This window comes from Scyliorhinus canicula, chromosome 21 (genome assembly GCF_902713615.1).
Source record: "Scyliorhinus canicula chromosome 21, sScyCan1.1, whole genome shotgun sequence".
Taxonomy (NCBI): Eukaryota; Metazoa; Chordata; class Chondrichthyes; order Carcharhiniformes; family Scyliorhinidae; genus Scyliorhinus; species Scyliorhinus canicula.
Window position 1 is genome coordinate 54,791,525 of NC_052166.1, and position 12,714 is coordinate 54,804,238.

The following is a 12,714-nucleotide window of genomic DNA, read 5'->3' on the forward strand; positions in this document are numbered from 1 at the left end:
GTCCCCCCCCCCCCCCGGTCTCCTCTGCTCTAAGGAAAACAACCCCAGTCTATCCAGTCTTTCTTCATAACTAAAACTCTCCAGTCCAGGCAACATCCTGGTAAATCTCCTCTGCACCCATTCAAATGTTAACCCATCCCTCCTCTAATGTGGATTCCAGAACTGCACATAATACTCTAGTTGTGGCCTAACTAATATGTTGTACAGTTCCAGCATGACCTCTCTGCTCTTAAACGCTATGCCTGGGCTAAGAAAGGCAAGTTGGTACTAACATGGACCATGGCAACAGGATCCTCCCCCTCCCACTGCAGGTTCCTCTCCAGCCCTGAGTTAATGTCTCACACCCTGGGGTGGGCAGACAACACAGCCATCTGGACTTTCGCTTCTCGCTACAGAGAACAATGTCAATCCTCCTCGCTATATTGTCCCCTGCTACCATTATATTGTTATGTGCTCCCCCCCCCCCCCCCCCACCAACTTGAATGCCATCCTGCACCACCACACCGTGCCCTGTCAGCTCATCCATCCTGCAGCCCGCACTCATCCAAACAAGCTGAAAGAACCTCAATCATGTTGGACAATTGCAGAGGCTGCACTCCTTCCTTCTGGGTCCCCTTACCTGCCTCAGCTGCAGTCACAGTTCCTGTCCCTGACCACTTTCCAAATCCGAAGATCCTACCCTAAGGGGTGTGATTCCTGAAACAGTGCGTCCAGGTAAGTTTCTCCTTCCCCAATGAGTCGCAGTGTCCGCAGTTCAGCCTCCAGCTCAATTACTCCTCATCCCGCAGATATTTACTGCAAACATGCTTGCCTTGGATTTTTTAATATATATAAATTTTAGAGTATCCAATTCATTTTTCCCAATTAAGGGGCAATTTAGCATGGCCAATCCACCTACCCTACACATCTTTGGGTTGGGGGCCAAAACCCACACAGACACGGGGAGAATGTGCAAACTCCACACGGACAGTGACCCGGGGCTGGGATCGAGCCTGGGACCTCAGCGCAGGGAGGCAGCCGTGCTAACCACTGCGCCACCGTGCTACCCTTCTGCTTGCCCTGGATAACACTTGTATCCAAGAGCTCCCATATGCTGCAGCCGTGACACATCACCTGTCCCGCCATGTCCCGGCTGTAATTAATCACTTAATTATTTTATTCAATTATTTATCTTCTTTTAGCTATTAATCTTATCACAAGTCCGGTTCTATTTTAAACCTTTGGAAATAGACCATGACCACTTACCAGGTATTCACCAGATTCTCACCAACAACTCACCTCCTCCCCTGTGATGGAGCAGAAACCAATTCCTACAGGGTGAAAAAGTTAGTACCTCCCTCCCCTCCTCACCAAATCTCCACACTCTGTTCGAAGTCACACTCTGCTGGTCACGATCGTACAGAGAGCGTCTGAATTCACAGCAAAGGAACTAGCTGAGCTCAGGTACAGGAGGACCAGATCAAGCCAGTTCCCTTAATTAAGTCTTTCAGCTGCTGCCACTGGATAGCTTCTGAAGCCTTACGTAGGCCGCGGGGTGAGATTTCGGAGCTAAACAGTGCTTGCAGCTAAACGTTAAAACAAATACAAACAATGTGAGATATTTAGAAAGATGTTGAAGATTTCCTTCCTCTTGCCAATTTTCCATGCTCTGTGTGAAGTCGCGCTCAGTCGGAAATGTGACCGCAGATGCTTACACCAAAGAAATGCATGGGAATGGTTAATCAATGTTATCAGTGTGAGTCCATGGTTCATTACCCAATGCGTTGCCACAGTGAAAGAAATCACGTTTTTGAAAAATCATAAGAAACAGATAATTCCTTGGGCGGCATGGTGGCGCAGTGGTTAGCATTGCTGCCTACGGCGCTGAGGACCCAGGTTCGAATCCCGGCCCCGGGTCACTGTCCATGTGGAGTTTGCACATTCTCACCGTGTCTGCGTGGGTTTCACCCCCACAACCCAAAAAGATGTGCAGGCTAGGTGGATTGGCCGCGCTAAATTGCCCCTTAATTGGAAAAAAATAATTGGGTTCTCTAAATTTAAAAAATAAACATTATTCTTAGGCTGCAAATGATGAGGGAAATGGCATGAAGGACAAGTTTTGGTTCACTGAGTTTGAAGAGGGAAATCTTAAATATCTTTCTAAATGAGTATTTTGATGGCAGATTTATTCAACTGTGCAGTTCTAGCTGGAGGCTGTGTTTCCACAGTGTGTTGGGTGAGCTGGCTTAACTGCTGCCTCGAGTCTTTGGTAAGGCAGATCGGAAGAAGGTCAAGGAGTATGAAAGCTCTATGTGCTTCTGGTTTGCAGATGACAACATGCTAATATCTTCCAAAAGGTGGTCCTCCCTTGCAGGAGAGGTGGGATTAAACTTTTCATCAGCTCAGATAAAGTTTCTAGCAACATACCTCTATTGGGAAGCAGATCTTTGATTTTTAGAAAAAAAGCACAGATGACGCTAGACATGAAGGAACGACAGAGCAACAGTATTCCAGAAGACCATAAGACATAGGAGCAGAATCAGGCCACACAGCCCATCGAGTCTGCTCTGCCATTCAATCATGGCTGATATTTTCTCATCCCCATTCTTCTGCCTTCTCCCCATAACTCCTGATCCCCTTATTAATCAAGAAGCTATCTTTCTCTGTCTTAAAGACACACAGTGATTTGGCCTCCACCTCCTTCTGTGGCAAAGAGTTCCACAGATTCACCAGCCTCTGGCTGAATAAATCTTTCCTCATCTCAGATTTAAAGGATCATCCCTTCAGTCTGAGGCTGTGCCCTCGGGTTCTAGTTTTTCCTACTAGTGGAAACATCCTCTCCATGTCTAGGCTGTGGTTGTCACCACTAACTGTATATTAGATGTAGTACGGTAAGGCTCCTGTACTAGAGGTACATGGGTAAATCCCTGCCTGCTGGCTGTGCCCAGTAAGCGGTGTATAAATGTGTGTGCACCCTGGAGCTGCTCCCATTCTAGGAGCATCTACAGGAGGCCACACATTTTTGCTCAATAAAGCCTTGATTATTCACTACTCTCATTGATGTAGTAATTGATAGTGCATCAATTTATTGACAAAGATTTTAAAACGATGAAACTTCGCATCAAGCCTTATCGCCCACAGCTGAGCCCTCAAGCAGCCAACGCTACGTCTGCTTTTGACCACTGGCTAGCCTGCTTCGAATGATACCTCCGAACATTCGCTGAGGAACCCTCGGACGGGCAGAAGCTCCAGGTCCTTTATTCACGGGTGCCCCCTGACACTTTTCCTCTCATCCGGATGCGCCCACTTACTCTGAAGCAATGGAGCTCCTGAAAGGACATTACGTTCAGCCGGTTAACAAACTCTACGCCAGGCACCTCCTGTCCACGAGACAGCAACTCCCCGGTGAGTCCCTAGACGATTTCTGGCGTGCCCTGCACATCCTGGTGAGGAACTGTGACTGCCAGGCAGTTTCGGCAGTCCAGCATACAGAACTTTTAATCAGAGACGCTTTTGTTACGGGCATGGGGTCGGCGTACATCCGCCAGCGCCTATTGGAAGGGAGTACGCTTGACCTTGCGGGAACCAGGCAGCTCGTGAACTCGCTAACAGTGGCCTCCCGTAACAACCAGTCGTACGCCCCCGAACGCACGACACCTTCGTGGACCCCACCAGCTACCGACCCCAGCCTACCGCAAGCCTGCGCCACGCGGCAGCCAGCCAGCCCCGGGGGGTCCCAAATGCTACTTCTGTGGGCAGACGAAACACCCCAGGCAGCGCTGCCCGGCGCGGAGCAGAACCTGCAGGGTCTGCGGAAAGAAGGGACATTTTGCTGCTATGTGCCAGGCCCGGTCGATTGCTGCTGTTTCTAGGTCCTGCGTTCCTACACCCCCCCACGTGCGATCCGTGGGCACCGCCATTTTCGTCCCCGCAGACCACGTGTGGCCCGTGGGTGCCGCCATCTTCTTCTCTACAGATCACGTGCAGCCCGTGGGCGCCACCATCTTCTTCCCCGCAGGCCACATGTGGCCAGTGGGCGCTGCCACCTTTAACGCCGCCTGCCATGTGCGCCCCGTGTGCGCCGCCATCTTCGCCACCATTTTGGATGGTGCCTCAGGACCCCCGCTCGTCAGGCACTGCGTCTGGCCGCTCATCGCCTGCCACCACCGCTGACCAGCCCGGGGCCTCCCAGCATCAGCCGCAGCTCGCCTCGATCACCCTCGACCAGTCCCGGCCTCACAACCTCGCAATCGCAATGACAACGGTGAAAATCGATGGGCACAAGACTCCTTGCCTTCTTGACTCCGGGAGCACAGAAAGCTTCATCCACCCCACCACGGTAAGGCGCTGCTCCCTCGCGGTACACCCTATTACCCAGAGAATCTCCAACACCTCCGGATCCGATTCTGTGGAAATCCGGGGGTACTGCATCGCGACCCTCACCGTCCAGGGCGTAGAGTTTAGCAACTTCCGGCTCTACATCCTCCCGAACCTCTGGGCTGCCCTGTTACTCGGTCTGGACTTCCAATGCAATCTCCAAAGCTTAACTTTAAAATTCGGCGGACCCCCCCCACCTCACCGTATTTGCTGCTGGCACAAGTGTTCAGCACATTTGAAGGCCAAACTCACTTTATCTGAAAAAGGCCGAACTATTGTCTGACCCTCAGAGATTCTGCTCTGTTGCTTAATATGCAAATGTTTCACGTTTTATGACATCAATCCGCAGCGCATTCTGTGCCGACATTATTTACATATTCAGTATTTATGATACATGTGAATTGACGGTGTCACGTATGCGGCCTCACGGCCCTTAAGGTTGATCCAATTTCCTTGTTTGCAATCCTCACCCCGGATTGCAAACCCATCGCCACCAGGAGCAGACGGTACAGTGCCCAGGACAGGACCTTCATCAGGTCGGAGGTCCAGCGGCTTCTGTGGGAAGGCATCATTGAGGCCAGCAACAGCCCTTGGAGAGCCCAATTGGTAGTAGTAAAGACTGGGGAGAAACACATTGACTACAGCCAGACCATCAATCGGTACATGCAGCTCGACGCGTACCCCCTCCCACGCATATCTGATATGGTCAATCAGATTTCACAGTCTTTTCCACAGTGGACCTGAAATCTGCCTACCACCAGCTCCCCATCACCAAGGCGGACGGTCAATACACTGCGTTCAAAGCAGATGGCCGCCTCTATCACTTCCTTAGGGTTCCCTTTACTTTCTCTTAACGGGGTCTCGGTCTTCCAACGTGAGATGGACCGAATGGTTGACCGGTACAAACTGCGGGCCACCTTCCCGTACCTGAACAACGTCACCATCTGCTGCCACAACCAGCAGGACCACGACGCTAACCTTCGCAAATTTCTCCACACCACCAAACTCCTTAATCTCACGTACAATAAGGAGAAGTGCGTGTTCCGCACCAACTGCTTAGCCATCCTTGGCTATGTTATGGAAAACGGGGTTCTAGGGCCCGACCCCGACCGCATGCGCCCCCTCATGAAACTCCCCCTCCCCCACTTCCCCAAGGCCCTGAAACGATGCCTGGGGTTTTTCTCCTATTATGCCCAGTGGGTCCCTAACTATGCAGACAAGGCCCGCCCACTCATTCACTCCACAGTTTTTCCCCTGACGGCTGAGGCGCAACAGGCCTTTAACCGCATCAAGGCAGACATTGCCAAGGCCACGATGCACGCGGTCGACGAGTCCCTCCCTTTCCAGGTCGAGAGCGATGCATCGGATGTAGCTCTGGCCGCCACCCTCAGCCAGGCAGGCAGGCCCGTGGCATTCTTTTCCCGCACCCTCCACGCCTCTGAAATTCGACACCCCTCTGTCGAAAAGGAGGCCCAAGCCATCGTGGAAGCTGTGCGGCATTGGAGGCATTACCTGGCCAGCAGGAGATTCACTCTCCTCACTGACAAACGGTCGGTTGCCTTCATGTTCAATAATACACAGCGGGGCAAGATCGAAAACGATAAAATCTTGAGGTGGAGGATCGAGCTCTCCACCTACAATTACGAGATTTTGTATCGCCCCGGGAAGCTCAACGAGCCCTCCCCCCCGATGCCCTATCCCGAGGTACATGTGCCAGCGCACAAGTGGACCGACTCCAGGCCCTACACGATGGTCTCTGTCACCCGGGGGTCACCCGGTTCTTCCACTTCATAAACGCCCGCAACCTGCCCTACTCCATTGCGGAGGTCAGGGCTGTCACCAGAGACTGCCAGGTCTGCGCGGAGTGCAAACCGCACTTCTACCGGCCAGATCGAGCCCACCTGGTGAAGGCCTCCCACCTCTTTGAACGCCTCAGCGTGGACTTCAAAGGGCCCCTCCCCTCCGCCGACCGAAACACGTACTTCCTGAACATGGTCGAAGAATACTCCCGATTTCCCTTCGCCATCCCATGCCCTGATATGACGTCTGCCACGGTCATCAAAGCGCTCAACAGCATCTTCGCCCTGTTCGATCACAGCGGAAGATCAAGGCACCCGACCAACTAAACTTGTAAATTTTGCCTGAACTGTAAATTTTTCCACCACCCCCGCCGGATTCTTTTTTTAACAGGGGGTGAATGTGGTAGTAACCACTAACTGTATATTAGATGTAGTACGGTAAGGCTCCTGTACTAGAGGTACAGGGGTAAATCCCTGCCTTCTGGCTCCACCCAGTAGGAGGAGTATAAATGTGTATGCTCCCCGGAGCTGCTCTCATTCTGGCTGCAGCTACAGGAGGCCACACATCTTTGCTCAATAAAGCCTCGATTATTCACTACTCTCGTCTTCGTAGTAATTGATAGTGCATCATAGGCATCTCAATAACCTGTGAGGGCAGCACGGTGGCCTAGTGGTTAGCACAACCGCCTCACGGCGCTGAGGTCCCAGGTTCGATCCCGGCTCTGGGTCACTGTCCGTGTGGAGTTTGCACATTCTCCCCGTGTCTGCGTGGGTTTCGCCCCCACAACCCAAAAATGTGTAGAGTAGGTGGATTGCCCCTTAATTGGAAAAAATAATTGGGTAATCTAAATTTAAAAAGAAGAAAAAAAAAAAAAAAAATCTCAGTAACCTGTAAGTTTCAATAAAATCCCCCCTCATTTTTTGAAACTCCAACGAGTACAGACCCAGAGTCCTCAACCGCTCCTCATATGACAAGCTCTTCATTCCAGGGATCATTCTTGTGAACCGCCTCTGGACTCTTTCCAAGGCCAGCACATCCTTCCTTAAAGACGGGCGCAAAAAACGCCAGAAATTTCTCTCTAAAGAGTTCAAGAAGTCTTGTTAACTTCTAGGAATAAGAATTTCATGGACAAAAAGTTTAGTTGGAAGTTGAACAGTTTGCACATCCAGCGCCTCAAAAATTTTAAGTTTTACTGCAAGATGCTGGAATGCTTGATACAGAATACAACCACCTTATTGAGCAAGTCACAGCACAGTGTGAAATTTGTATAAAATATTGGAAGACACCACCACGTCCTGTTGTGAGCTTGTCACGAGCCAGAGAATTTAACGATGCAGTGGTAATGGACTTAAGGGATAAAGGTAGGAGTGTTTTCCTGCTCCACTTCATAGCAGTGATAGGGAACCTAAGCTAGTGAGTGGGCTCTATGAGCGGCCCTCCTTCATATCAGTGGGCCACAAGACTGAAATCGGGCATGTTCACTCAGGAACAAGATTAAAGGCATTTAACACACGCCGAATATTTCATAATGTGTTATAGAAAATGCTTAATCTTCCATAGATTAATAGAAGTGTCATCAACTTGAAATGGTAAAAATTGAAGAAATAGTCAAGCCTTGATTGAATGCAGAGGGAGCGGACGGCTCTCACAGTCAATGTTGTGTGCAGTCAGCGCACACCTCGGGCGAGATTCTCCCATATGGGGAGAAATCGTAAGGCTGGCGTCAAATCCGGGCGGGTTTGACGCCAGCCCCCCCCTTCCCGACCGGGAACCGATTCTGGTCCCCGGTCGGGGCTAGCAGCCCGACGCCGTAGGCTCCGGAATCACGGGCTTAACGAATTTCGTTAAGCCCGCTTGCCCGAGTTAGCGCCGGCTGACGCGTCATATGACATCAGCCGCGCATGCGCGGATTGGAAGACTCCAACCCGCGCATGCGCGGATGACGTCATCGCGTATTTGCGCGAAACCCGCACATGCGCGGGCCGGGATGCCCCTCAGCCGCCCCGCGAATGGATACTGCGGGGCGGCGGAAGGACAAATAGTGCACGGGCATCGGGCCCGCTGCCCGCGATCGGTGGGCACCGATCGCGGGCCCATGGCACCCTTGGCACGGCCGTGGTACTGCCGTGCCAATCGGTGCCATGGTTATAAAATGCGAGTGTTTACGGCCGTTTTTACGAACGGCCAGACCAGGTGTGTTTGCCGTTTGTAAAAACAGCCGTAAAGGGCTGGGAACTCGGCCCATCTATCAGCTGTGAATCGCTGCCGGCCGTAAAAAAACGGCGGCAGCGATTCGTGTCGGGAGTTGGGCGTGGGGGGGGGGGGAGAATAGCGGGAGGGCGTCGGAACAGCGTGGCCGTAAAATTTTACGAGCCACGCTATTCTCCGCACCGTCGGGAGTGCGGAGAATCTCGCCCCTCATCTTTTGTGCCCTTGTTTGTGTTGTGTATATCACTTTTGTCATACTGGGAGGCAAAAAACTTTGCGGACAGAAGCCAGAGGGATCTGGCAACGCAGAGCATCGGCAAAGGCCAAAGAAAATCTCGCAGGCCACACGCACAACCCTGATGGGTTCATGGGGCGCACAGGCTGCAGGTCACCCATCACTGCTTTATAGATATGGCGACCTGATTGAGCCGATCCACTGCAATACATAGTAAGGACAAAAAGACCATTGTCGATAAAGTCACAGAGAAATGGGTGGGAACAGGATTAGGAACACCAATGGAATTCTTGACAGTTAATAGTGGAGAATTTGCCAATTAGGAATTCTGAGAGTTGCAAAAATTTGAATATCATATTTATGCACTTCAATAAGGACACGAGGAGTCCACACTGAGTAGAATAAAAGAAACACAGTTTTCATTTGCAGGTTAATATATACACAGCCCGGTAGATCCCTCCTGGGTTCCTGTCTGCTTACTGGCCGACCTTTTATGCAAAGATCAATAGAGATCCCCCCCCCAGCGCACCCAGCGGGGGAATTCATAGTCCGTAAGGGCCACGGGGAAGATAATCATTCCCACCCCGTGGGCCCCGTGTGGGCTATTACATGCACATTACGGCTGAGAGCCCGTCCAGTCAGGGTCTGTGAGAGAGAAACCATGCAGTGATGGATGACAAGTCACATAAAATATTGGCTGATCAACCAGATTGTAAACTGCAAACAGCTCTGGCATGGGTAGGATATGCAAATAACTCTTTGCAAATGGTTGGGAGGTACAGTCTGTATCATGTGGTGTAGGTAAGGAATCCAACGTTACCCTCAGTCCTATCTGATACTCCTCCGACCCTGGAAGAGACTAACATTGATTCTTTCTGCTCATCTGAATGCTGTGCATGAAAGCAGAAAGGCTTTCACTAAAGCTGAGGTTTTAGAGACAATTCAGCCAGCCCAATGGTACCTCATCAGGCCAACAGGAATATATTCTGGACAAGGAGACCTGATATACCAGATTGAAGGGCGGAAAGAGTGGAAAGGTTCTGGCAAAGTGAAAGGCAGTGAAGGGAGGTAGTTATCGTACAACATGGAAATCAAACTGTTAGGGTTCATTCTTGGAGGTTAATTGGCGCTGAATGTACCTTTACAGATTTGGAACAAGAGTGAAAGGGCGGCACGGTGGTGCAGTGGTTGGCACTGCTGCCTCACGGCGCTGAGGTTCCAGGTTCAATTCCGGCTCTGGGTCATTGTCCTTATGGAGGTTGCACATTCTCCCCAAGTCTGCATGGGTTTCACCCCCACAACCCAAAGATGTGCAGGGTAGGTGAATTGGCCACGCTAAATTGTCCCTTAATTGGAAAAAAAAAGAATTGTGTACTATCAATTTATTTTAAAAAATACAAAGAGAGTGAAGCGATGCCATGCACTCCACATCCGCACATATTGGGCAACTATGAGGAGCCAACTATGGCAAATAGAGAATAGATTGACAATGAATGAAGGAACACTGAAGTGCAGGATAAGCTATTTTATTTAGTAGGAACAAAGGTAGCATGCATGCCAGAAGGGGCCAGTGTGTGGAGGGGTGCCATCATCATTGTAAGAGCAGGAAAGGCCACAAGTAAATATAAACATTGGTTAAATGTGCAGGATGTAGATCAGGAGATAAGGCCTGTAGATTGTCAAAATTAGGTAAAGGTATGGAAGGCCAAAAAGCACAGTGAGAGTTCTGACTGGAAAGAGGTCATGATTGCAGGAAAAGATCACCGATTTGCAAGCAGGCTCTGTTCACATCCGGGAAAGATCATGTCGCAGGAAGAGAGAAGGGAGCGAGTAGATGTCATAGCTTGACAAGAAGGAGAATATAGAACAAGTTAGGAATGTCACTACAAGTAAAAGCCCTCAATATAGAGAAATGTTAGTAGCTGCTAATAAATTGGAAGATAAACTGATAAAGGAAGCAAAACCAAAATAGTTGGAAAGGATTTGGGGTATATATTGAATTACCAGATGAGGGACTGCCAGCCTTTGTGCACAGGTGGACATGCACATAAAAGGTGCTTCCTGATGGCACATACCAGGCTAAGGCTGGGTTAGTGGCTCAGGGCTTTGAGAAAGACTTGGGGACCAATATGCCAGAGTAGACTCTCCTATCGAAGAGAAAGTGAACTTGAAGAATTTTTTTTGACATTTGTCAACAAACTCCTGGGAGTACAAATCGGTAGATACACAAGCTACGTTTTTGCAGATTGAGAAATTTCAAAGGGAAGGGTATTTGAAACCATCTAAAAAGGCCTGCGACATAGAAGGGAAATTGTGAAAGTTTGCAGCAAGTTTATACGAAGTGAGGGCGGTACGGTGGCACTACTGCCTCATGGCGCGGAGGTCCTGGGTTTGATCCTGACCCCGAGTCACTGTCCAGGAGTGACATTGAATCGACAATAATACTTAGAAAATGTCAGTAGCGTCCCAATAAATTGGGTCAGATCCTCACAAAAGGAAGTTCCAGTGTCGAAGGAAGAAACAGATCAATTGAGAAGTTTGATTGGGCAATTGAACTGGTTGTGCACCCAGACTAGACCTGATACTGTTTATGATTTGTTGGAGCTGAGTACTATGATGAAGCATGGTACAGTCAAGAAAATTATGTGAGTAAGCAAAACGTTAAAGAAATTAAATTTAGAGAAATGCACACTTAAGTTTGCAGTCTTGGATGGACCAGATGATATAAGGTTGGTTATTTTTGCAATGATTCGCATGACAATTTTCAGATGGTTATTCGAGCACAGCAGTACTTATCACATTCTTGATGGGAGTTTGCACATTCTGTTTGCACATTCCCCCCATGTGTGCATGGGTCTCACCCCTGCAATGCAAAGATGAGCAGGGTAGGTACATTGGCCACTCTTCAAAGAATTGTCCCTTAATTGCAAAAACAATTTTTAATTTAAAAATGTTATATGAAGTGCATTTATGGATTGAATGATGCTTAAAGAGCATGGTACTTTTGCCTGAGGTCGGCCCTGTTGAAAACAGATTGTTTCCAGTAAAAGGCAGACCCTGTGAAGTTCTATTGATATCACAAGGAGAAACTAGCAAGAACCTTTATCATACATGGTGATGATTTTCTGTGGGGTGATTCTGTAGAATTTGAGCAATGGGTGAGTGATAAAATCAAGAAGGGATATAAGGTTGGATTCCAGGCTGCAGGGGCCTTTAACACATACGTTTAGACTCTAAGCAGAACAAGTCAGGAGTGACATTGAATCGACAATATTATCTAGAAAATGTCAGTAGCGTCCCAATAAATTGGGTCAGATCCTCACAAAAGGAGGCTCCAGTGTCGAAGGAAGAAACAGACCAATTGAGAAGTTTGATTGGGCAATTGAACTGGTTGTGCACCCAGACTAGACCTGATAGTCTTTATGATTTGTTGGAACTGAGTACTATGATGCTACAATCGAGAAAGTTTTGTGAGTAAGCAAAACATTAAAGAAATTAAATTTAGAGAAATGCACACTTAAGTTTGCAGTCTTGGATGGACCAGATGATATAAGGTTGGTCATTTTTGCAATGATTCGCATGACAATTTCCAGATGGATATTCGAGCACAGCAGTATTTATCACATTCTTGATGGAAAAGAATGATGAGAAAGAATCTTGATGAGAAAGAATTGATTTGGGAAGCCAAGAACATTAAAAGATAGTAAAAAGCACTCGAATGAGTACAGGCAATAGATATGGGGGTCTATGTACCCAATATATTGATATAATACTATACAGACTGAGAAATATTCATCATAGTGCTGTGGCCTTCTGCTGGCAAATGGGCATCTTGGCACTGGCAGCCTGGTACCATGGCATGTCATGCTAGCACCCTGGAACAGCCAGTACTTGTTTGTATATCACTTTCGTTTTGATTTTCCATTCGTTACATTTCTTTTACTTTATTATTTTTAATCCATGTACCTATAATTGATATGGCTAGTCCATATTCTGATCAATGATAGTGAGGGATTCAGCGATGGTAATGCCATTGAATATCAAGGGGCAATGGTTAGATCCTATCTTGTAGGAGATGGTCATTGCCTGGCACTTGTGTGGTACGAATGAGTTGA